We start from the raw sequence: 24,671 nt of genomic DNA on the forward strand, positions 1-24,671 counted from the left end.
CTCAATTTGCTGCTACTTGCCTTCAATCATAAGAGCACGATCTACCAACTCCTGGTAGTTGTTGAAGGTTGCTACCATCAACTGCATGCTCAACTCATCATTCAGTCCTTCCAGAAACTTCTCCTGCTTAGCTGCATCCGTAGCAACGTCATCTGGGGCATAACGTGCTAGCTTACTAAACTCCTCCACATACTGGCCAACTGTCCGTCCTCCTTGGCGTAAGTTACGAAACTCACGCTTCTTCATGGCCATAGCTCCTGCTGAAACGTGGGCAGTACGGAAAGCCTGCTGAAACTGGTCCCATGTGACACTGTCGACTGGGAAAGTGGCTGTGAAATTCTCCCACCATGATGCTGCGGGTCCTTCTAACTGATGAGCGGCAAACTTCACCTTCTCCGCATCTGTGCATCCTGCTGTGGTCAACTCCCTAGCTGTCTTGCGGAGCCAATCATCTGCTACTATCGGCTCGGTGCTACTGGAAAACACTGGCGGATTCAGCCTAAGAAAACGGGCTAAGTGGTCAACAGGTGGTGGTGGTGGTGGTGGGTTGTTGTTGTTGTTCCCCTGATTCTGATTCTGGACTAGCAACTACATCAATGTGTTCTGCTGCTGGATCAACTGGGTGAGCTCCGGCGGAAAGGCAAATCCGGGGTCACGTCTCGGAGGCATCTGAGGGTTTAGAAAAGATGAGATATAAGAATAGAGGGGGTCTAAAGAGAAAACACTACCCATATGCACATGAGGCAAAAGCAAACAATTCACTTCATTCAAACAAACAAAGGCATACAATCGATCTAACTATCGCAAAGTGCTCGGACTACTATATTTACATGGTGGACTACTACTACTGATGAGGTGTCTACTAGAAATATTCTACGGTTGTTGACTCCATAATATCTGCTCCTGCTTCATCAACATAATCATCATTGCTACTATCTGCTTCCGAGTCGGTGCCATCGATGATGATGTAGTCTTCCGGGCTAATCTCCTTGGGTTCTTCGTCTTTATCTACTGGTGTCGGGCCTCCCATAAATATCGCTAACTTCATTGTTAGGTCGGCATTCTTATCCACTAGTACTTCAATTTCCTCTTCATAATCTTCACGTGTATCCTAGAGTTCTTCCTCGAGTTCCTTGATTCTAGTCTTAGCCTTCTTCAGATCTATCATGTCGGCGCACATTTGATTCTCCTGTCGTCGAATGTGCTGATTTAATTCCTGGATAAAAGCTGCAATTGATCTATCTTTCCTGGTGCTGATCATCTCCCAATGTTCATCTCGGCGCCCACAAATCTGGTATATAGTATCTTTAAGATCCTTGCGGTAGACTTCTCCAATGCGTCCCATGGCGATGTGAGCTGCCATACTCTTTCCTAGACTCCAAGTTGGTGCATCAAAGGAAAACTCTATGGGCACAGTGACTGGCATGAACGTCCTTCCTGGAACTTGAACTTGAATCATCCAGTGCTCTTCTTCAGGTAAAGTGGCGTTGTAGGTTCTCGTGAAGCTTGGTACTCCTATGTTCAGGTATCTAGTGACTTCCTTCAAGTGGCGTCCAAAGGGTGTATCTTCATCCGGTTGTGTGAACTTGTTCCTTGCATCCGCCATCCTAAAGAGTAGAAAAGATGAGAGGTCAGAAGAGAAGAGAGTGAGTAGTGATCTAGGTCTTTAGCTTAGTGGTCGTGTCCTACAGTCAGCGTGTGCTCTGATACCATCTCTGTAGCGACCAGACCTCAAATAGTCTGCTCTCTGTGCTCCGGTGTCATCCCTGGATCAGTAATGCTGACACCACACAGTAGTCAGAGGATTTATAGCAGAGTAGCAATCACACACTTATTACATCGAGTGTCTCAAAAGAGAACTTATTACAATAAATATGGCTTAAGGCCATCTAATAACGATAACAGCGGAAGGCTTGGAAGATAAGTGAGTCCATCAACTCCAACGGCATCACTGAGTATAGAACCACGACCTAAAAACTCATTAATCGTCGTCTGAAAAGTCTGCAACATTAACGTTGCAGCCTGAAAACGGGTCAGCACATGGAATATGCTGGCAAGGTAACACATAGAGAGTAATGGAATGCAACAGCTATACTATATGCATATTTGGCTGGTGGAAAGCTCTATGGTTACAGTTTTTGCGTAAAGCCAATTTTTCCCTACTTCAAAGGAATAATTTTATTTAACTATCGTGGTGGTTGTTAAACATTGAGAATGGTTGACAGCATTCTCAATCCCAATTAAGTAACATCATTAAAACCCAACAATATTAATTAAAGTAACATGATGAGATTCACATGATAATACAAGTACTAGATACTCAAGATGTCCATAACCGGGGACACGGCTAACCATGATTAGTTTATTACACTCTGCAGAGGTTTGCGCACTTTTCCACACAAGACTCGATCGCCTCCGTTTGTTTTCTCGCACTACATGGTGTTTGAGAAGACGGATGACCGAGACATAGTCTTTCAGAAGCGCTAGCACCTTACGATCGGGTAGACCGTACCACCTACATCCCCTACATCTGCTAGTCTACCACTGTAAGAGTTCGCACGACTTAGTCAACTATGCTAGAGCCCATAATAGCTTGTGGCTGCACACGGAAGTTTCTAGTATGAATAGTCTCATGATCCCTTTGAGCCTGGGTGGCGGTCCAAAAGAAAATAGGCAAGTCCTGGAATACCCAGGTGCCTCAATCCACCCAGATGTGTGTTTAAGTTGCCACCTTAGATAAACCATTAATTATCAATCTCACATCTGTCATGGATATCACTCACCCAATCCACGTCTACTAGCATAGCATGGCATAATAAGCAAACGTAGAAGTAACTCCCAAAGGTTTGACAATAAACAGGCAATAGGTTCTACCTCATCTACTTCCCATCCCACAATTTAATTAGATCCTAATCATGCAATGTGTGAGGATTGATCTAATGCAATAAAACTGGGTAGTAGAAAAGGTATGATCAAATTGTTACTTGCCTTGCTGATGATCCGAGAAACCTAACGATTCGAAGTAACAGGCGGCGCACTCCGGGTACTCTATCGCAGACAAATAAACAAGCATACAATAAGTACTCATCTAATGCACGGGTAAAACTCAAATAAGAGATCTAACCGGAAGGTTCAACTTAAGAACTCCGGTTGGCAAAAAGAATCAAATCGAAAGAAGCAAAGAAAGTCAAACGACGAAAGAAAACAACTTCGTTCTAGTAATCTGGATCTAAGTCAAATTTTACAGTAGCAAAAACTTGTTTAATTTGATTATTCGGATAGAGGGTTTCGAGACGAAACTCCAGGCGCTTGAAACGCCTGATTCCGATAAATGAGCCAAAAGTTATACTAAAACGAAAATCGGATCAGAAATCGCGATAAGAAAATAACCACTGAAAATCCGACGAAAAAGAAAAAACGAACGGATTAATTCGTTAATTAACCTAATCCAAAAAAAATTAAAAAAATTAATAAAATAAAATAAAAAAACCGAAAATAAAACCAACGAAAACCAATCGGTTTTTTTTAAAAAACCGGCACGGATTTCGAGGCGGCGGCGAACCTCGGGCGATGCGCGTCGCGGCGGCGGCTCCGGCGGGCGGGTGGGCTGGCGGCGGCGGTTATGGGCTGGGGGCTCGGGTGCGGCGCTATTTAAGGGCGTCCCCCGGGTGGAGTCCCGCTCGGGCACGGCCCAAGGTCGGTTTCGTTTTTTTTTAAATAATTATGCTCGGAAGAAAAATAAAAAGAAATACTAAACAGACTCCAAAAATCCCAAAATAAATTTTCCCGGGCTTCTAAAATCAAGCCCGACAAAGTGAATATTTATTTGGGCCCTAAATGCAATTTTGAAAAACGTGTATTTTTCCTAAATTCAAATAAAAACATCGAAAAACTCCAAAATAAATCTTATTTGATTTTATTATTAAATCCTCAATATTTCTATATTTTGGGAAAGTCATTTTATTCCCTCTCTCATATTTTTGTATTAGAAATAATCGATGATAAAATAAATAAAATCAAATGATCCTATTTTCAAAATTTGAGAAAACTTAAATATGAAAATAACGAAATCCCCAACTCTCTCCGTGGTCCTTGAGTTGCTTAGAATTTTCTAGGATCAAAACCCAAAAGCAAATAAAATATGATATGCATGATGATCTTATGTATAACATTCCAAATTAAAAATTTGGGATGTTACATATGATAGCATGAAACAATAAAAAATTATTGTGGCATGAAAACAGAATTCCTTCTCGTCCTCGAGTAGGTAAATGATAAAAACAGAATTTTTGATGTGGAATGCTACCTAACATAATTTTCAATGTAATTCTCTTTATTGTGGCATGAATTCTTAGATCCAAAAGATTGTAGACAAAGTTTTATTATTGACATAAAAATAGTAATACTTCAAGCTTGCTAACCATGCAATTATGTCTTATTAAAATAACATAGCCAAAGAAAGCTTATCCCTACATAATCATATAGTTTGTCCATGCTTCATTTCCATCACACGAAATGCTCCCGTCATGCACAACCCCGATGACAAGCCGAGCAATTGGTTCATACTTTTTAGCGCTCTTCAGCCTTTTCAACCGTCACCCAAGACATGAGCGCAAGCCATGGACATAGTACTTTGGGTGGAATAGAGTATGATGATAGGGGTTATGTGAGAAGACAAAAAAGGAGAAAGTCTCACGTTGACGCAGCTAATCAACAGGCTATGGAGATGCCCATCAATTGATGTCAATGTGAGGAGTAGGGATTGCCATGCAATGGATGCACTAGAGCTATAAATGTATGAAAGCTCAAAAAGAAACTAAGTGGGTTTTCATCCAACTTGCTTGCTCACGAAGACCTAGGGCATTTTGAGGAAGCCCATCATTGGAATATATAAGCCAAGTTATATAATGCAAAATTCCCACTAGTATATGAAAGTGACAAAATAAGAGACTCTCTATTATGAAGATCGTGGTGCTATTTTGAAGCACAAGTTTGGAAAAAGGATAGTAACATTGTCCCTTCTCTCTTTTCCCTCATTTTTTTGTTTGGACTTCTTTGGCCTCTTTTTTTGTTTGGGATTCTTTGGCCTCTCTTTTTTTCGTCCGGAGTCTCATCCCGACTTGTGGGGGAATCATAGTCTCCATCATCCTTTGGTCACATGGGACAATTCTCTAATAATGAAAATCATCACACTTCTATTTACTTACAACTCAAGAATTACAACTCGATACTTAGAACAAAATATGACTCTATGTGAATGCCTCTGGCGGTGTACTGGAATATGCAATGAATCAAGAGAGACATGTATGAAAGAATTATGAAGATGGCTTTGCCACAACTACGATGTCAACTACATGATCATGCAAAGCAATATGACAATGGAGCGTGTCATAATAAACGGAACGGTGGAAAGTTGCATGGCAATATATCTCGAAATGGCTATGGAAATGCCATAATAGGTAGGTATGGTGGCTGTTTTGAGGAAGATATAAGGAGGCTTATGTGTGATAGAGCATATCATATCACGGGGTTTGGATGCACCGGCGAAGTTTGCACCAACTCTCAAGGTGAGAAAGGGCAATGCACGGTACCGTAGAGGCTAGCAAATTGCGAAAAGGTAAGAGTGCGTATAAACCATGGACTCACATTAGTCATAAAGAACTCATATACTTATTAAAAAAGTTGAGCCCTCAAAGCAAAATACTACTACGCATGCCCCTAGGGGGTAGATTGGTAGGAAAAGACCATCGCTCGTCCCCAACCGCCACTCATAAGGAAAGCAATCAAAGAACACCCCATGCTTCAGATTTTTCACACAAGATTTACCATACGTGCATGTTACGGGACTTGCCAACCTTAACACAAGTATTTCTCAATTTCACAATTACGCAACTAGCATGACTCTAACATTACCACCTTTATTTCTCAAAACAACTATCAAGTATCAAATTTGTCATAGTTTTCAATGCACTCTATATATGAAAGTTTTTATTATACCAATCATGGATGCCTATCATATTAGGACTAATTTTATAGCCAAAGAAAATTACCATGCTGTTCTAAAAGACTCTCAAAATAATATAAGTGAAGCATGAGAGATCAATAATTTCTACATAATAAAACTACCACCGTGCTCTAAAAAGGTATAAGTGAAGCACTAGAGCAAAATTATCTAGCTCAAAAGATATAAGTGAAGCACATAGAGTATTCTAATAAATTCCGATTCATGTGTGTCTCTCCCAAAAGGTGTGTACAACAAGGATGATTGTGGTAAAATAAAAATCAAAGACTCAAATCATACAAGATGCTCCAAACAAAACACATATCATGTGGTGAATAAAAATATAGCATCGAGTAAAGTTACCGATAGACGAAGACGAAAGAGGGGATGCCCGCCTTCTGGGGCATCCCCAAGCTTAGGCTTTTGGTTGTCCTTGAATTTTACCTTGGGGTGCCTTGGGAATATCCAAGCTTAGGCTCTTGCCACTCCTTATTCCAAAATCCATCAAATCTTTACCCAAAAACTTGAAAACTTCACAACACAAAACTCAACAGAAAATGTCATGAGCTCCGTTAGTATAAGAAAACAAACCACCACTTTAAGGTATTGTAATGAACTCATTAATTATTTATATTGGTGTTAAACCTACGGTATTCCAACTTCTCTATGGTTCATACCTCCCGATACTAGCCATAGATTCATCAAAATAAGCAATCAACACACGAAAAACAGAATAGTCTGTAGTAATCTGTATCAAACGTATACTTCTGGAACTCCACAAATTCCGAAATAAGTTGGTGGACATGAGGAATTTATCTATTGATCATCTGCAGAAATAATCAACCTAAAAGCATTCTCCGGTAAAAAAATGGCAGCTAATCTCGTGAGCGCTAAAGTTTCTGTTTTTTACAGCAAGATCACAAAGGCTTCACCCTAGTCTTCCCAAATGTTCTACTTGGCACAAACACTAATTAAAACATAAAACCACATCTAAACAGAGGATAGATGAAATATTTGTTACTAAACAGGAACAAAAAGCAAGGAACAAAAATAAAATTGGGTTGCCTCCCAACAAGCGCTATTGTTTAACGCCCCTAGCTAGGCATAAAAACAGGAATAGATCTAAGTATTGTCATCTTTGGTATGCAATCCCTAAGTGGCTCTCATAATAGATTCATAAGGTAACTTAATTTTCTTCCTAGGAAAGTGTTCCATGCCTTTCCTTAATGGAAATTGGAATCTAATATTTCCATCTTTCATATCAATAATTGCACCAATCGTTCTAAGGAAAGGTCTACCAAGAATAATAGGACATGTAGGATTGCAATCTATATCAAGAACAATAAAATCTACGGGCACATAATTCCTATTTGCAACAATAAGAACACCATTAGTCCTTCCCATAGGTTTCTTAATGGTGTAATCCGCAAGATGCACATTTAAAGAACAATCGTCAAATTCATGGAAACCTAACACATCACACAAAGTTTTTTGAATCGTGGAAACACGAGCACCCAAATCACATAAAGCATATCATACATGATTTTTAATATTAATTTTAATAGTTGGTTCCCACTCATCATAATTTTTTCTAGGGATAGAAACTTCTAATTCAAATTTTTCTTCATAGGATTGCATTAAAGCATCAACGATATGTTTGGTAAAAGCTTTATTTTGACTATAGGTATGAGGAGAATTTAACATGGATTGCAACAAGGAAATACAATCTATTAAAGATAAATTATCATAATTAAATTCCTTAAAATCCAAAATAGTGGGTTCATTGCTATGTAAAGTTTTGACCTCTTAAATCCCCACTTTTACCAATTTTTGCATCAAGATCTAAAAATTCCGAATCATTGGGACGCCTTTTAACTAAACTTGACTCATCTCAAGTCCCATCTTTATCAAGATTCATATTGGAAAACAAAGATTTAATAGGAGACACATCAATCACTTTTAGATCTTCATTATTGTTGTCATGAAAACTAGAAGAACACGCTTTCACAAAGTAATCTTTTTTAGCATGCATCCTAGCGGTTCTTTCTTTGCACTCATCAATGGAAATTCTCATGGCTTTGAGAGACTCATTGATATTATGCTTAGGTGGAATAGATCTAAGTTTCAAAGAATCAACATTAAGAGAAATTCTATCAACGTTCCTAGCCAACTCATCAATCTTAGGCAATTTTTGTTCAAGCGAATCACTGAAATTATTTTACGAATTCATAAATTCTTTAACACTAGTCTCAAAATCAGAGGGCATATTATTAAAATTTCCATAAGAGTTGTAGTAGGAATTACCATAATTATTAGAGAATTACTAGGTAAAGACCTAGAATTAAAGTTTCCTCTATACGCGTTGTTTCCAAAATTGTTCCTACCAACAAAATTCACATCCATAGATTCATTATTATTCTCAATCAAAGTGGACAAAGGCATATCATTAGGATCAGCAGAAACACTCTTATTAGCAAACAATTTCATAAGTTCATCTATCTTTCCACTCAAAACATTAATCTCTTCAATAGCATGAACCTTTTTACTAGTGGATCTTCCGGTGTGCCATTGAGAATAATTAACCATAATATTATCTAGGAGTTTATTAGCTTCTCCTAAAGTGATTTCCATAAAAGTGCCTCCCATGGCCGAATCCAAAAGATTTCTAGAAGCAAAATTCAACCCGGCATAATTTTTTTGTATAATCATCCATAAATTCAAACCATGTGTAGGGAAATTACGTATCATTAATTTCATCCTCTCCCAAGCTTGTGCAACATGCTCATGATCAAGTTTCTTAAAATTCATAATATCGTTTCTAAGAGAGATGATCTTAGCGGGACGAAAATACTTAGAGATGAAAGCATCTTTGCACTTATTCCACGAATGAATACTATTTTTAGGCAAAGAAGAGAACCAGGTTTTAGCATGGTCTCTAAGCGAAAACGGAAATAGCTTCAATTTAACAATATCATTATCCACATCTTTCTTCTTTTTCATATCACACAAATTAATGAAGTTGTTATGGTGGGTAGCGGCATCTTCACTAGGAAGGCCAGAAAATTGATCTTTCATGAAAAGATTCAACAAAGCAACATTAATTTCACAAGATTCAGCATCGGTAATAGGAGCAATCGGAGTGCTAATAAAATCATTGTTGCTGGTATTGGAAAAGTCACACAATTTAGTATTGTTTGAGCCATCGTGACAAACAATCAATCCAACACACAAGAAGAGAAGAAGCAAAAAGAGACGAATGGAGAAAGGGCGAATAAAACGGCAAACATGAAGTGGGGGAGAGGAAAATGAGAGGAAAATGGCAAATAATGTAATGCAAGGGATAAGAGTTTGTGATGGGTACTTGGTATGTCTTGACTTGTGCGTAGATCTCCCCGGCAACGGCGCCACAAATCCTTCTTGCTACATTTTGAGCATTTGTTGGTTTTCCCTTGAAGAGGAAAGGGTGATGCAGCAAAGTAGCATAAGTATTTCCCTCAATTTTTGAGAACCAAGGTATCACTCCAGTAGGAGACTACACGCAAATCGCCTAGTACCTGCACAAACAATCAAGAACCTTGCAACCAACACGATAAAGGGGTTGTCAATCCCTTCACGACCACTTGCAAAAGTGAGATCTGATAAAGATAATAAGATAAATATTTTTGGTATTTTTGTTGTGTATAGATTGGAAAGTAAAGATTGCAAAATAAAATAGATAGTAAACTAGAATTGTAGATCTGCAACTTATATGATGTAAAGTAGACCCGGGGGCCATAGGTTTAACTAGTGGGTTCTCTCAAGATAGCATATATTACGGTGGGTGAACAAATTACTACCGAGCAATTGATAGAAAAGCACAAAGTTATGATGAAATATAAGGCAATGATCATGAATATAGGCATCACGTCCATGTCAATTAGACTGAAACAATTCTGTATCTACTACTATTACTCCACACATCGACCGGTATCCAGCATGGATCTAGAGTATTAAGTTCATAAGAACAGAGTAACGCATTAGACAAGATGACATGATGTAGAGGGATAAACTCAAGCAATATGATATAAACCCCATCTTTTTATCCTCGATGGCAACAATACAATACGTGCCTTGCTGCCCCTGCTGTCAGCGGGAAAGGACACCGCAAGATTGAACCCAAAGCTAAGCACTTCTCCCATTGCAAGGAAGATCAATCTAGTAGGCCAAACTAAACTGATAATTCATCGGATCTCGGCAAACACACCACAAAAGAGTTACATCAAATAGATCTCCAAGAAGATCGAGGAGAACTTTGTATTGAGATTCAAAGAGAGAGAAGAAGCCATCTAGCTAATAACTATGGACCCGAAGGTCTGAGGTAAACTACTCACACATCATCAGAGAGGCTATGGTGTTGGTGTAGAAGCCCTCTGTGATCAATTCCCCCTCCGGCGGAGCACCGAAAAAGGCCCCAAGATGGGATCTCATGGGTACAGAAGGTTGTGGCGGTGGAAAAAGTGTTTTGTGGCTCTCCTAGATGTTTTCGGGGTATAAGAGTATATATGTCGGGACCCCGATTCTAAGTCACACCGATCTACCATGTAACACCTCATATCACTTTGCGGCCTCACGCACGGTATCCCCATGGGTGTCGCCTTACCATGGCCCGGGACCGTTTGCGCCTTTTGGCTCACGTATATGATAGTGTCGCTAGCATCCATATGACAGAGAACCCGGGCCGACATGGCTAGTCGTGAACCCAAAGCGGCACAGACCTATGGAGACAGGCATACATGAATCACATCAAGCATGTCGGTCAACAACGTATGAATCCGGGCTGTAGCACTGGGCTAACAGGACTCCGGAAGTCACCGCGTGACATTTCCCCGAAGGGACAGACATAGGAACGAAGTGGAACACATGCCGGCCAGTCAAGTGTTCTGAGCAGTAGTGCTGGGCTAGCAGGACTCCGGTGAACCGGGCTGTAGCGGACTACTATGGCTCAAGGAAGCACCAGACTACATTTCCCCATAAGAGAGGCTGCCAAGGATAAACAACTAGATTGTCGGATCCCACACATAGCAATACACGTCACACGTACGCATAACATGCAAGTATGTGCTGTACAACATGGCATCACAACATAACGCAACTCATATAGATAAAGGCTCAGAAGAGCCACATAGCATCAATACAAAAAGGGGTCACATGACCCATCATTCAGAGCATACAAGCAACGGAAGCATTACATGTCTGAGTACAGACAACTACAAAAGAAAAAGGCCAAGAAGCCTAACTATCTACAAGTACCTCCAAGGTACAAGATCGTAGCTGAGGTAACAAGCTACTCGTCGAAGTCCAAGCGGTACTACTAGTGAGACAGATGTCTCACCTGAAAAACATCAATAAAGCAAACGTGAGTACAAAGGTACTCAGCAAGACTTACATCAGATCCTATCATACATGCATTTGTATCAAGAAGGTAATGTGGGGTTTAGTTGCAGTAAGCCAGCTTTGACTCAGTGGCTATCCTGTTCTACGACAACGAGAAACTTCTTTGAGGTGAGGCAGCACACACGAGTCCATTAATCACCACATCAATACACTACTATGGATTCATCCCCGTCTCTCCTACGAGAAGGCCATCCATAGCACTCACACTTATCTTGAGCATTTTAGAGTATCCACTTCAGGTTGTCTATGTACCACGCAAGCATCCAAGAAGTCCATAACCGAGGACACGGCTATTCGAATAGATCATGATAACCCTGCAGGGCTGTACTTCTTCACACACGCTCTCACCACTTATCACCATATACACTTCATGTATCTTGGCAACCTTCAAGCGGAAGCCTGGCGAGGGTGTCGGCCACGACCTAACTAACCACGCAAGACTCTAGTCCAGGTTTATCGCCTATTCGGGTTCCATCCGCAAGGAGATCCGGCTGGGGTGTCGCTCATGGCCCCAAACGATGTGTACAGGGTTCCCGAGCCCACCATCCGGGTGCCACTCGGTACACCGGGCCACGGTGCCTAGTCTGTCCCAAGTCCACCCTGCCGGGTGCCACTCGGTAGAAAAATAGCACTACCTACAAACACCAGAAACTAGTTGCAACTCCTGGAGAGAGATCAAGTTGGTTAATAAGTCGAGAGGGGTCGAGTTACCGGAACCTAATGTGTGGTAGTAGCTAGTCATTGGACAACTTACACAGAACTCGGTTCTTAAGGACGGTCCCAATGAGACAACCCACCATGTACTCCTACATGGCCTCTCACCGCTACCTTTACCAAATCGTGTTCACACGCTTAACTCTCGGCATCAGAACATAGCATAACACTCCAATCCATTCCCAATGAATCAGACCTGACACAACTCTAAGCAATAGCAGGCATGGCATGGTAGAAGCATAACATGGCTCAATCAACTCCTACACATGCTAGTGGGTTTCAACTATTTACTGTGGCAATGACAGGTCATGCAGAGGAATGGGTTCAACTACCGCAGCATAAAGTAGCAGTTGAATCATTGTTGTCCTAATGCAATAAAAGAGAGCAGGAGCGAGAGAGTGGGATTGTATCAGAATGAACAAGGGGGTTTTGCTTGCCTGGTAGATCAATAGGGGGCACTGCTCCACTGATAGGTGCTCCCGAACACGTTCTGGAGCAGGACCTATGGAGAGGGAACGGTGTAGAAAATCAAACACAAGTATATGCAACAATATGATGCATGATCATGGCATGAATATGTGATGTTGTTTGAGTTAATGCATCTAGCATTTATTTAGTTGAGGTCCATTTGAACCAAGGGTTCAAATACAACTCCAAATTAAATTCTTAAATATGCCATAAGTGTGTTTTCATATATACAGCATGTATAGATGGTTTTTCATGCATGAAACTGGCATAAATGGATTCCTTGCATTTTTCTGATAATTTTTCATATATAAATTATTTCATTCTGAGCTACGGTTGAATTATTATGATTTTTTGAAGTTTAGGCAATATTCTGGAATTTCCTGAGTTAAAATAATTCCAAAAATCAATTATTGCGTCAGCTCTACGTCAGCATGACGTAAGCGGGTCAATGGGGCTGACCAGGTCAAACCTGACCCGTGGGGCCCGCGTGTCAGTGTCACAGGGCTAATCCTATTTTAGTTAAATCTAAACTAGGTAATTAGATGGGGCTAGCCCCACATGTCAATGACCCAGGGGAGGTCAAACCCTTGGTCAAAGGCCCAACACGCCGGCGGCTCGTCGCCGGTGACAGCATGCATGGCGGAGGCTCGGGTTTCGCCCCCAGGCGACCAAAAGGACGGCGGAGAGGCTCTGCGTGGAGCTGGGCGTGCGCCGCATCCAGGGAAGCACACGAGAGGGGCTGGGGTGGCTGGAGTCATCACCGGCGTCGACCTTGGCGGTCGCCGGAGCTCGGGCGAGCTCGGGGTCGACGCTATGGTGGCTGGGGAGTGGCGTGCTTAGCTCCTACGGCACCTACGCGGCGCGGTGAGCACGTGGGTGTGCTCGGTTGGGAGCTACGACGGCTGTGGCCACGGCGGCGAGAAGCTCGGGCGGCGGCGTGGTTCGGTCTCCGGCGGAGCGACGGCTACAACGTGCAAACGGAGCGCAAAGGAGGGGGGTTCGAGTCAGTGGCTCACGGCGAGTCGGACGAGCAGGTCGGCGAGGCCGGAGGACCGTCGGAGCGAGCGGGGCGGTGAGGCGGATCTCCGGCGACCCAAGGAGGATGAAGGGGTCGGGGACGATGCTTCGAGGCGTCCGGCACCGCGTGGCCTGGCGGAGAGGACTAGGGCGACGAGGCGGACCTCGTGGGCACGTCAGAGAGGCGAGGGGAAGGCGGTGGTCGCGGTGGCGCACGGCGGTGCTCTCCGCTGCGCTCGGGACAGAGGGGGAGAGCGAGACAGAGGATGGGGAGGAGCTCGGGGAGAATGGAGAGAGACCAGGGGGCTCGGTGGAGCTCTCGGGGGTGGACAGCGCCGAGGAGGGAGAGGAGGCAGCAAGCAGCTGCCTGGCGGGCATGCACGCTCGCCGTGCTCCCTTTCGCCGCTGCCTCCTGGCGAGGGAGACGACTGGCAACGGCCAGTTGGGCGGGCCACTGTTGGGACGTGATGGGCGCTAGGTAAGCGTCAGGTAAGTGTTTTCTTATTTCCTGTTTTCTTTTTCTATTTCTGACATTTGTTTTGTACCAAAAAGAAATGTTAAAACACTTTCATAAATGCTGAAAATATTTGTGGCATCTAGATATAATATTACAGAGGCCCTCACCAAAATCCAACATTTTTGGAGCCATTAAAATATTTATATAATTTAAACAGCTCCAAATCAAATATTTATGCATTGATTCAAAAATCCAAAATGTGTAGCAAAAATGTGCATCACCTCTGGTTGTTGTTCCCAACATTATCCAAAGAGCATGAACATTTTTGAAGAGCATTTTGGGTTCAATGAAAATCCATTTTAAAGTTGAACCTATTTGAATTCGCTTTGGTGCTAGGGTTTGAAACATCCCCATTTCAATTTCATTTGAAATTTAAACATGATGCACAAAGCAAGCCTAGGATCATACCAGAACTAGGGATGTGACAACTCGCCCCCACTCGAAAAAATCTCGTCCCGAGATTCAGTAGTTCACGGAAAGAAAGCGGGGTACTCAAGTCGAAGACGATCTTCTCGCTCCCAAGTAGCTTCTCTCTCGGAATGATGAGACCATTGAACCTTGAGAAACTTGATGTTATGACGTCGAGTGACACGCTCTGCTTGATCCAGAATGCTAACGGGGTACTCTCGATAAGTGAGGTTATCTTGGAGATCAAGCGTTTCGTGGTCCACTCCGCGGATGGGATCCGAGAAGCAACGCCTGAGTTGAGAGACGTGGAAGACATCATGAATTCGAGAAAGATGTGGGGGTAGTTCCAACAGGTAGGCAACCTCTCCTCGTTTAGCGAGAATGCGAAAAGGACCAATGTAGCAAGGAGCCAACTTGCCCTTGATACCAAAACGATGGGTACCCTTGAAAGGAGTAACCCGAAGGTAAGCCTTGTCGTCAACTTCATAAGCCACTTCCTTATGACGACGGTCATACTGGCTCTTTTGACGAGATTGGGCTGTTTTCAAATTTTCACGAATGATGCAAACTTGCTCTTCTGCCTCCTGGATCATATCCGGTCCAAAGAATTGTCTTTCACCGGTTTCTGACCAGTTCAAAGGTGTTCGACATCTTCGTCCATACAGAATTTCAAAGGGTGCTTTCTTAAGACTGGATTGGTAGCTATTGTTATAAGCAAACTCGGCAAAGGGAATACATTTCTCCCAATCCATACCGAATGAGATAACGCAAGCTCTAAGCATGTCTTCGAGAATTTGGTTGACCCTTTCCACCTGACCACTTGACTGAGGGTGGAAAGCGGTACTGAAGGAGAGATGGGTGCCCATGGCAGTTTGGAAACTTTCCTAGATATGAGAGGTGAAAAGACTGCCACAGTCTGAATTGATCTCTAGTGGAACACCATGGAGTGACACTATTCGGGAGATATATAAGTCAGCGAGCTGACTAGCAGTGATACTCTCTCGAACAGGTAGGAAGTGAGCCACTTTGGAGAGACGATCAATGACTACGAAGATAGCATTATTTCCTTTCTTGGTCCTGGGAAAGCCGGTGATGAAGTCCATACCAACTTTATCCCATTTCCATTCAGGAATAGCTAAAGGCTGAAGGGTGCCAGCAGGTCTCTGATGCTCTGCCTTCACGCGACGACAAACATCACAGTTAGCAATAAACTGAGCGATTTCTCTCTTCATCCTAGTCCACCAGAACCTCTGGCGTAGGTCCTGATACATCTTTGTACTACCGGGATGAATCGTGAGAGGGGATTCATGGGCCTCCTTAAGGATTATTTTCCGAAGATGCTGCTTCTTGGGGACCACCAGGCGATTCCCGAAGAAAACAACACCCCGATCATCTATAGAGAAACTACCAGCAATGCCCTTGGCAATGTTTCTCTTGATCCGGGTAATCCCCGTATCATGCTTCTGGGCTTCTATGATATGATCCACAAGAGTAGGCTTCGCCACCAAGGTAGAGAGGAATCCGTGAGGAGCAATGTGAAGGTTAAGCTTACAGAATTCCTCATGAATAAGTGGTTGGCCCGGCTGCAACATGAGATTGTTGCAATAGGACTTACGACTTAGCGCATCAGCCATGACATTCCCCTTGCCCGGGGTGTAGGTAATCCCTAAGTCGTAATCTGAGATCAACTCCAACCAACGTCTTTGCCTAAGGTTCAAATCTGGTTGGGTGAAAATATACTTGAGACTCTGGTGGTCGGTGTAAATCTCGCAACGTTTACCGAGAAGGTAATGTCGCCATGTCTTAAGTGCATAGACTACGGCTGCAAGCTCTAGATCATGTGTAGGATAATTATCCTCATGTGGATGCAACTGTCGAGATGCATAGGAAATCACATGGCGATCCTGCATAAGAATGCAACCTAGTCCCTGTCGTGAGGCATCACAATAGATAACAAAGTCCTTAGTGAAATCCGGTGGCACAAGTATGGGAGCAGAAGTCAGGCGTCTTTTCAGTTCCTGAAAACTGTGCTCACACTGTGGGGACCACTCATACTTTTTATCTTTCTTCAGAAGTTCCGTGAGAGGTTTGGCCACTTTGGAGAAGTTCTCAATGAAGCGGCGACAATAACTGGCTAGGCCAAGGAAACTCCTAACTTGTTTAACTGTTTCAGGTGGAGTCCAATCAAGAACGGCCTGAACTCTCTCGGGATTGACAGCAATGCCCTTACCAGAGATTACGTGGCCGAGGTAGGTCACTTCTGGCAACCAAAATTCGCACTTGGAGAACTTGGCATAAAGGCGGTGCTCTTTGAGTTTTTCTAGCACAAGTCTAAGATGTTCAGCATGATCTTCCTCGTTCTTCGAGTAAATAAGAATATCATCGAGGTAAACCACGACGAACTTATCTAAGTACTCCATGAAGATCGAGTTCATTAAGCGGGAGAACGTAGCTGGAGCATTGGTTAGACCAAAGGACATGACGGTGTACTCGTACTGACCATAACGAGTGACAAAAGCCGTCTTAGGAATGTCCCCATTTCTGATCTTGATTTGGTGGTAGCCTAACCTCAAGTCCATCTTGGAAAAGACTGAGGATCCAGCGAGCTGATCATACAGATCGTTGATCCTGGGGAGCGGATACTTGTTCTTTATCGTGACCAAATTAACGGGACGATAATCTACAACCATTCGGTCTGTACCATCCTTCTTCTTGACGAAGAGGACGGGGCAAGCCCAGGGAGAAGAACTAGGGCGGATGAAACCCTTTTGCAAGGATTCATCAAGTTGTTTCTTAAGCTCGGCTAGCTCTAAGGGTGCCATCTTGTAAGGTCTCCTAGAAATTGGGGAGGTTCCGGGGATAAGATCTATGACAAACTCTACATCTCTGTCAGGTGGAATACCTGGCAGTTCCTCTGGAAAGACATCCGGAAATTCACGGACTACCGGGATATCTTCAAGGTCTGGAAGAGGGCTGGCATTAAGAGAATAGAGTTGACGCTTTGCAACTCTGGTGGAGACAGTGACTATCTTGCCAGATGGATGTGTGAGCTGAACAGACCTAGTGTAACAATCAATCTTGGCATAATGAGCTTTCATCCAGTCCATACCCAAGATGATGTTAATATCTGTAGACTTGAGGGCTATAAGTGATGCAAGGAATACAAGTCTATCAACAAGGATTTCATTACCATGCCTTATTCTGGTAGTTTGCCATCTAGACCCCGGAGTTTGGATTTCAAGTGGAGTTGGCATATCACAAAATGACATGTCGTGCAAATGAGCATAGCCTTCAGAGATGAAGGAGTGAGATGGTCCGGTATCAAACAGAACCAAAGCTGTATGGCAATTGACAAGGAGGGTACCAAGAACGACATCCGGATCATCATGAGTGTCTTTAGCTGAGACGTGATGCACACATCCACATTCAGTGGGAGCTGACTTGACACTAATCATCTTGCGTGATGGCTTACCATGGCCAACAGACTTCTCAGGCTGGGGTGGAGCATAGTTGGTTTGAGAACAGTCACGTGCATAGTGTCCTGGCGCTCCGCATGTGAAGCAAGTCCCTGAAGTAGGACGTGGACCCACATTGACAAGCGATCTACCAATAGGTCTGGGTGGAGCATATGACTGAACTGGGTGAGGCGCCACAGAAGAGGGCCTCTGTGTATAACCGGGTGGAAGAGCAGAGTTCGGAATCCAAATCCGGCGCTTCTGCGAAGTAGAACCGTAGGAAGAAACCAAATCACGGTTGTGCTTACGAGACTCCTCGTAAGTGAGTTGAGTTGTTTCTGCGTTAATGGCCTTGTTCACAAGAGCCTGGAATGTATTGCAATGATGCAAGTGGAGATCACGATGCAACTTGGGGTTGAGACCCTTCCGGAACCTAGCCTGCTTCTTGGCGTCTGTGGACACTTCTTCTGTAGCATAGCGGGCGAGGTTCTCAAACTCTCTACTGTAAGCATCAACAGCCATCTTACTCTGAGTGAAACTACAGAACTCTTCTCTCTTGCGGTCAATGAGAGCCTGAGGAATGTGATGCTCGTGAAAAGCCTCAGTGAAATCTCTCCAGGTGGTTATCTGGCCAGCTGGAAGCATAGCCTCATAGTTCTGCCACCAAAGACTAGCAGGACCTTCTAGATGATAAGCAGCGTAGGTGACCTTGTCACTTTCGGCTACGTTCATAGGCCGCAGCTTGTGTGTGATACTACAGAGCCAGTCATCTGCATCGAGTGGTTCAATGGAATGATGGAAGGTAGGTGGTTTCAGACCAATGAAATCATAGATGGATGCTGACTCTTTGTGCTGGGGTGCGGTGTTCTCCTCGATACGTGCTAACAAGCGGTTAGACTCATGCTTGTTCCTCTCCATCTCTAACATGAACTCTATCAACGAAGACTGGTCGGGAGGATCGTCATCCCTACCATCTCCGTGGTTCCGGCTACGAGCAACAGAACTTCGGTTAACTGACGACATCCTAAAGAACCAACCAAGGAAACAAAGGATGGATTCAGCATCATCAAAAGGATGTAGAATATAGTACGAGGAAAAATACTATCTCTTGAACTCCTAGGACAATTCCGGCAGCATAACGGCAGTAAAATGCTCGAAATGAGACATTCTGCAAAAGACGGGGTAGCACCATACTCAACATCATCACTCAAGGTTCTGAGATGTTACTAAACAGGCTACACCGGAAGTACTCGAACTGGGATATGACTCAGATCAACCAATCCTAAGAGACTACGGAGTAGTAACACATGATCCTAATAGACAGAAGAGGAAGCCTAGCTCCTTAACCCCGTAGGAAAGATAGGATGACTCAGATCAGAAGGCATGAGGTATAGGGAGTAAAAAGAGCCTTATGTTCCCTTCCACAATCAATTCCCTTACATAACTAAAGAATTTCTAGACTCAACTTCGACCAGGTTGGCTTGGAAATCCTACAGGCAGTCAGGCTCTGATACCAAAGCTTTCGGAACCCCGATTCTAAGTCACACCGATCTAGCATGTAACACCTCATATCACTTTGCGGCCTCACGCACGGTATCCCCACGGGTGTCGCCTTACCATGGCCCGGGACCGTTTGCGCCTTTTGGCTCACGTATATGATAGTGTCGCTAGCATCCATATGACAGAGAACCCGGGCCGACATGGCTAGTCGTGAACCCAAAGCGGCACAGACCTATGGAGACAGGCATACATGAATCACATCGAGCATGCCGGTCAACAGCGTATGAATCCAAGCTGTAGCACTGGGCTAACAGGACTCCGGAAGTCACCGCGTGACATTTCCCCGAAGGTACAGACATAGGAACGAAGTGGAACACATGTCGGCCAGTCAAGTGTTCTGAGCAGTAGTGCTGGGCTAGCAGGACTTCAGTGAACTGGGCTGTAGCGGACTACTATGGCTCAAGGAAGCACCAGACTACATTTCCCCATAAGAGAGGCTGCCAAGGATAAACAACTAGATTGTCGGATCCCACACATAGAAATACACGTCACACATACGCATAAGATGCAAGTATGTGTTGTACAACATGGCATCACAACATAACGCAACTCATATAGATAAATGCTCAAAAGAGCCACATAGCATCAATACAAACAGGGGTCACATGACCCATCATTCAGAGCATACAAGCAACGGAAGCATTACATGTCTGAGTACAGACAACTACAAAATAAAAATGCCGAGAAGCCTGACTATCTACAAGTCCCTCCAAGGTACAAGATCGTAGCTGAGGTAACAAGCTACTCGTCGAAGTCCAAGCGGTACTACTAGTGAGACAGATGTCTCACCTGCAAAACATAAATAAAGCAAACGTGAGTACAAAGGTACTCAGCAAGACTTACATCAGATCCTATCATACATGCATTTGTATCAAGAAGGTAATGTGGGGTTTAGTTGCAGCAAGCCAGCTTTGACTCAGTGGCTATCCTGTTCTACGACAACGAGAAACTTCTTTAAGGTGAGGCAGCGCACACGAGTCCACTAATCACCACATTAATGCACTACTATGGATTCATCCCCGTCTCTCCTACGAGAAGGCCATCCATAGCACTCACACTTATCTTGAGCATTTTAGAGTATCCACTTCAGGTTGTCTATGTACCATGTAAGCATCCAAGAAGTCCATAACCGAGGACACGGCTATTCGAATAGATCATGATAACCCTGCAGGGGTGTACTTCTTCACACACGCTCTCACCACTTATCACCATATACACTTCATGTATCTCGGCAACCTTCAAGCGGAAGCCTGGCGAGGGTGTCGGCCACGACCTAACTAACCACGCAAGACTCTAGTCCAGGTTTATCGCCTATTCGGGTTCCATCCGCAAGGAGATCCGGCCAGGGTGTCGCTCACGGCCCCAAACGATGTGTACAGGGTTCCCGAGCCCACCATCCGGGTGCCACTCGGTACACCGGGCCACGGTGCCTTGTCTGTCCCAAGTCCACCCTGCCGGGTGCCACTCGGTAGAAAAATAGCACTACCTACAAACACCAGAAACTAGTTGCAACTCCTGGAGAGAGATCAAGTTGGTTAATAAGTCGAGAGGGGTCGAGTTACCGGAACCCAATGTGTGGTAGTAGCTAATCATTGGACAACTTACACAGAACTCGGTTCTTAAGGACGGTCCCAATGAGACAACCCACCATGTACTCCTACATGGCCTCTGACCGCTACCTTTACCAAATCATGTTCACACGCTTAACTCTCGGCATCAGAACATAGCATAACACTCCAATCCATTCCCAATGAATCAGACCTGACACAACTCTAAGCAATAGCATGCATGGCATGGTAGAGGCATAACATGGCTCAATCAACTCCTACACATGCTAGTGGGTTTCAACTATTTACTGTGGCAATGACAGGTCATGCAGAGGAATGGGTTCAACTACCGCAGCATAAAGTAGCAGTTGAATCGTTGTTGTCCTAATGCAATAAAAGAGAGCAGGAGCGAGAGAGTGGGATTGTATCAGAATGAACAAGGGGGTTTTGCTTGCCTGGTAGATCAATAGGGGGCACTGCTCCACTGATAGGTGCTCCCGAACACGTTCTGGAGCAGGACCTATCGAGAGGGAACGGTGTAGAAAATCAAACACAAGTATATGCAACAATATGATGCATGATCATGGCATGAAGATGTGATGTTGTTTGAGTTAATGCATCTAGCATTTATTTAGTTGAGGTCCATTTGAACCAAGGGTTCAAATACAACTCCAAATTAAATTCTTAAATATGCCATAAGTGTGTTTTCATATATACAGCATGTATAGATGGTTTTTCATGCATGAAACTGGCATAAATGGATTCCTTGCATTTTTCTGATAATTTTTCATATATAAATTATTTCATTCTGAGCTACGGTTGAATTATTATGATTTTTTGATGTTTAGGCAATATTCTGGAATTTCCTGAGTTAAAATAATTCCAGAAGTCAATTATTGCGTCAGCTCTCTGTCAGCATGACGTAAGCGGGTCAACGGGGCTGACCAGGTCAAACCTGACCCGTGAGGCCCGCGTGTCAGTGTCACAGGGCTAATCCTATTTTAGTTAAATCTAAACTAGGTAATTAGATGGGGCTGGCCCCACATGTCAATGACCCAGGGGTGGTCAAACCCCTGGTCAAAGGCCCAACACGCCGGCGGCTCATCGCCGGCGACAGCACGCACGGCGGAGGCTCGGGTTTCGCCCTCAGGCGACCAAAAGGACGATGGAGAGGCTCTGCGTGGAGCTGGGCGTGCGCCGCATCCAGGGAAGCACACGAGAGGGGCTGGGGTGGCGGGAGTCATCACCGGCGTCGACCTTGGCGGTCGCCGGAGCTTGGGCGAGCTCGGGGTCAACGCTACGGTGGTCGGGGAGTGGCATGCTTAGCTCCTACGGCACCTACGTGGCGCGGTGAGCACGTGGGTGTGCTTGGTTGGGAGCTACGACGGCTGTGACCACGGCGGCGAGAAGCTCGGGCGGCGGCGTGGTTCGGTCTCCGGCGGAGCGACGGCTACAACGTGCAAACAGAGCGCAAAGGAGGGGTGTTCGGGTCAGTGGCTCACGGCGAGTCGGACGAGCAGGTCGGCGAGGCCGGAGGAGCGTCAGAGCGAGCGGGGCGGCGAGGCGGATCTCCAGCGACCCGAGGAGGATGAAGGGGTCGGGGACGATGCTTCGAGGCGTCCGGCGCCGCGTGGCCTGGCGGAGAGGACTAGGGCGACGCGGCGGACCTCGTGGGCACGTCGGAGAGGCGAGGGGAAGGCGGTGGTCACGGTGGCGCACGGTGGTGCTCTCTGCTGCGCTCGGGATAGAGGCGGAGAGCGAGACAGAGGATGGGGAGGAGCTCGGGGAGAATGGAGAGAGACCAGGGGGCTCGGTGGAGCTCTCGGGGGTGGACAGCGCCGAGGAGGGAGAGGAGGCAGCAAGCAGCTGCCTAGCGGGCATGTAGGCTCGCCGTGCTCCCTTTCGCCACTGCCTCCTGGCGAGGGAGACGACTGGCAACGGCCAGTTGGGCCGGGCCACTGTTGGGCCGTGGTGGGGCGCCAGGTAAGTCTTAGGTAAGTGTTTTCTTATTTCCTGTTTTCTTTTTCTATTTCTGACATTTGTTTTGTACCAAAAAGAAATGTTAAAACACTTTCATAAATGCTGAAAAAATATTTGTGGCATCTAGATATAATATTCCAGAGGCCCTCACCAAAATCCAACATTTTTGGAGCCATTAAAATATTTATATAATTTAAACAGCTCCAAATAAAATATTTATGCATTGATTCAAAAATCCAAAATGTGTAGCAAAAATGTGCATCATCTCTGGTTGTTGTTCCCAACATTATCCAAAGAGCATGAACATTTTTGAAGAGCATTTTGGGTTCAATGAAAATCCATTTTAAAGTTGAACCTATTTGAATTTGCTTTGGTGCTAGGGTTTGAAACATCCCCATTTCAATTTCATTTGAAATTTAAACATGATGCACAAAGCAAGCCTAGGATCATACCAGAACTAGGGATGTGACAATATATATGCGAAAGAAGTAGGTCGGTGGAGCTGTGAGGAGCCCACGAGGGTGGGGCGTGCCTACCCCCCTGTGCGCGCCCTCCTACCTCGTGGCTTCCTCGTTGCTTCCTTGACTTCCACTCCAAGTCTCCTGGATTGCGTTTGTTCCAAAAGCGATCCTTGCGAAGGTTTCATTCCGTTTGGATTCCGTTTGATATTCCTTTTCTGTGAAACACTGAAATAGGCAAAAAAAATAGCAATTTGCACCAGGCCTTCGGTTAATAGGTTAGTCCCAAAAATAATATAAAAGAGCATATTAAAGCCCATTAAACATCCAAAACAGATAATATAATGGCATGAAACAATCAAAAATTATAGATACGTTGGAGACATACCAGTGACCAGTCCCTTTGCAGTAGAAGCACTCAGTTTTAGGCTTAGGTCCAGACTTGGGATTCTTTCTGGGAGCAACAACTTGCTTGATGTTCTTCTTGAAGTTCCCCTTCTTCCCTTTGCCTTTTTTCTTGAAACTAGTGGTCTTGTTAACCATCAACACTTAATGCTCCTTCTTGATTTCTACCTCCGCAGTCTTGAGCATTGCGAAGAGCTCGGGAATTGTCTTTTCCATCCCTTTCATATTATAGTTCGTCATGAAGCCTTTATAGCTTGGTGGCAGTGACTGAAGAACTCTGTCAATAACACTATCATTCGGAATATTAACTCCCAGCTGAGTCAAGTGGTTATGGTACCCAGACATTCTGAGTATGTGTTCACTGACAGAACTGTTCTCCTCCATCTTGTAGCTATAGAACTTGTTGGAGACTTCATATCTCTCAACTCAGGCATTTTCTTGAAATATTATCTTCAATTCTTGGAACATCTCATATGCCCCATGACGTTCAAAACGTCTTTGAAGTCTCGATTCTAAGCCGTAAAGCATGGCACACTGAACTATCGAGTAGTCATCAGCTTTAGCTTGCCAGACGTTCATAACGTCCGGAGTGGCTCCTGTAGGAGGCCTTGCACCTAGCGGTGCTTCCAAGACGTAATTCTTCTGTGCAGCAATGAGGATAATCCTCAAGTTACGGACCCAGTCCGTGTAGTTGCTACCATCATGTTT

The sequence above is a fragment of the Triticum urartu genome, chromosome 6A (genome assembly GCF_056163025.1).
Source record: "Triticum urartu cultivar PI428250 chromosome 6A, HENAU_Tu73, whole genome shotgun sequence".
NCBI lineage: Eukaryota > Viridiplantae > Streptophyta > Magnoliopsida > Poales > Poaceae > Triticum > Triticum urartu.